The sequence below is a fragment of the Hyposmocoma kahamanoa genome, unplaced genomic scaffold (assembly GCF_003589595.1).
Source record: "Hyposmocoma kahamanoa isolate Upper Pololo Valley unplaced genomic scaffold, ASM358959v1 65, whole genome shotgun sequence".
NCBI lineage: Eukaryota > Metazoa > Arthropoda > Insecta > Lepidoptera > Cosmopterigidae > Hyposmocoma > Hyposmocoma kahamanoa.
The window spans coordinates 16185791-16189185 of record NW_020653853.1 but is presented as its reverse complement, the minus strand read 5'-3'; positions in this window follow the sequence as shown (position 1 = coordinate 16189185).

Sequence of the window (3395 nt, the reverse complement as noted above, 5' to 3'; positions counted from 1 at the left end):
TTATAATATTTAGTATGTACTAAAGTTTGTAATAACGTGGACTTAGAATGGAAAAACTCTCTTACTCTTTTTTAAGGTTTTGCTAATTTGTCTAAGACTAGTTTCAAAGTATTTCAATACTTAAAATAAATAAAAAACACTGAACAAATGCCATTGTTTAAATTAATAATCGAAGAGTACAAAGGATAAGAAAGATGAGCAACATCAATGGAATTTTAACAGGAATTGTCCAAAAATGGCAACACTACTGCCGCAGAAGCGCGTCAAGGGCGCACTCTCATAAACGCACGCGCATTGTATGCATTCCACGTAGCAATAGTACCCAATGGGTTAAGCAAACGAGTGGGATGATATATAATTTATTATAGACAATGCAGTTAATAATCTTCGACACTTTGCATAAAGTTTACACAATACATTTGTTTAACAGTAGATGATAGAATTTTGTTTCATAAAAGAATTTAAATTTTAAATAGCTTATAATTATTAATAAATACATCGAACACTAAGAAAAATTCTTTCGATTAGGCTGGAACCTATGACGCTCTCTCATCTAGCACGGTATGCTGAACGCGCTGTATCGAATCCAGCTGGATCGAAAGGATTTTTCTCAGTGTTTGATCTTAGTACCTATTAATAATTATGACAAACTAGTTGAGTAATGTCACAAAAAATTATTTAATATCATGGTAGTAAAACATCGTGTATTCAAAAACATAATATTTAAATGTCTTATTTTTCAAACCTTTTTTGCCTACCAATAATTGTAAAAATCGGCACCATGTATCTCATAAAGACAAACACAAAGAAACGATTCCCATAATCGTAAATTATACGAATTGACTAGCAAAACTGTTCTTATGCAGGGTGTAACTAATTAGTAGCAGTAGAGCTCCTTGTGAAAGAGTTCGACCGGGGTAATACTACCACCTTAATTTTTTCTGCCACCAAGCTATAATGTTTTAGCATTACTGTGTTCTGGTTTTGAACGGTGCTGGTGAAATTACAGGCACATAGTTGTTTCGTCTCCCCATTTTAACATGAACCAGGTTTTGAAATTAGTATACAAACAAAAGGACTGGTTCATAAGTTTCTTGCAGGTGGCGATGACGGTAAAAAAAACCTTTTAAAGCCAATACAAAGATTTGAAACAAGCACGTAAAAAAATTCGCAAGATCGACTGACTCGTTCTGTAGCTCACTTGGTAAGAGCGGTGGTCCCGATGTGGCAACAGACACTGGTTCCAGTCCAATCAGATCTAAGGAAAATATGTTTTTGCTGTTCGATCTTTGTATCAATAATTATAAATATATGAATATCGTGGTAGTAGTTTTAGTCGGTGTAGTTTTTAGTAGCAGTAGAACTCCTTGTGAAAGAGTTGGTCCAGGGAAGTACTGCCACCAATTTCTGCTGCAAAATAGTAGTGAGAACACAATTGGACATAGTTTGCAAACAATAACCAACCCACACCTCGAGTGAAATTGAGTTATGTATTTAGGTAGAACACCAGACGTGTCCTACACCCGCTCACAAAAGATCCTGGCAATATACCAAGCCAAAACGGAGAAAATAAAAGACCTTCAGGGTACCAACCCTAAATAAGTAACTTTTTAATAGCTAAAAATAACCACGCTGCTTAACTTCATGTAATGTATTTTTTTTTAATATGCTAAATGGATCCATGTCACATGTACTGAAGTACTGTAGATCTTTAGCGTTTTCATTACGAAAACTAGAACATGGTTCCCGTTAACTAAATAAAAATATACATGTTTTCTATTTATTGCTATATAATGTAATAGTTTCCCTATATCATTCTCAATGCTACACATAACTCACGTTGTTTGTCTCAAATCACTAACATATTTATTTCTTCACACTGTTTTTACAAAAATCTAATTATCTCGAAAGTGACATTTTGTGGGTTGGTTCTAGTTTGCATAACTATGTCCAATTGCTTTCCGGTTTTAAAGGGTTAGAGCGTTTGCGGACTACGTCCCGAGAAATGACGCTCCGAAATGTCACAGGTGTCCGAAGTGTCATTTTATCTGCAGGTGTACAAGCGACATTCGCATTTTATCGGGTTTTCGGACTTAGTGCACAAGGGACAATCGAAATGGGTCCGAGTTTTCTAGATTTGTATAGTCTCAATATCAGAATGAATACGAATCGGATGCGGAGCGCGGACGCGCTAAAAATGCTAGTGAAATTACAGGGTGATAGGCAAAATGGCAGTGTCTGTCAGATCTTCAACTGTAATAGACGCCTGTCTATTACAGTGTCGCTTACCACCAGGCGCATGACTTGCTCGTCTCGTCCCTTGCCATCCTAAAAAAAAGAAGAAATCATTATATTCAATCAAATAAAATTAACAAAAAAACTATTTCAATGTTTTTTCACACGCACACACTCATAGCCCTCACTAGGGAAACCCTGTATCGCGGGTGCCATGGAGACACACATAGACAACCACATATTACCAAAACTCACGAGAGAAATAAATGTAGGCCCGGGAATCAACCCCGGGACCTCTGCGTCGCAGTTCAGCATAGTAACCGTTCGGACACAGAGGCAGATTTTCAACAGCCGTTGAACTATATTTGTTTTACTCGTATGTTCATATATTTAATGATACCTTTTATATAAACTGACAAGTCCGGTCTGTATCGCGGTAAGCCCTAGAATAATAAAAAACATCGAATTGTTCAGTACTTACTCAATTATTTCCATAATATATCGATAAATTACAACTATATTACCGTTTATCTACAGCTTCCCTTTAAATTCTGAACTTTACATTAATTTATGTCCAACACTATACACAATGTTGCTTTATTAAGGAAGAATATATCATATAATTTCTGTATATATTTATTTATGTGACATTGTATATACAATGTCGTATAAATTTATAAATATTTTCAACAACCACTTGAAATATTTTCCTGTACTGAGATCAAGAGTTCAATGATACGAGAATAACTAACTTGCCAGCATTGAAATGTCTATGTTTACCTTATAAACAAAGCCACTGTATATTTAATTCTACTTATATATAGATATGATGAAATGTTACGGTAAAATAGAGCAGATACGATGTTGGGTATGTTTTTCTCTTCAAATAAGCAGCTACTATAGCTGTTTAACGTATTTAATTTCGTTATTTGTATTTATTATGTTTTTTTAAGTCGGCAACTTACTATATAGTTTGTTTCTATCACTGTAAACTTTTAACCAAGCTGCAGCATACATGCACTGGCGTGTCGGGCGTGTATTATACTTACCATTCTATTCTTGTTACCTAGTTGTAAGTTTTTGAAAAATAATGAAACAAAATAAAAATAAATAGTAAAGGGTTTTTCAACAAAAACTTTGTTTTGTAAATCAAAATAAAA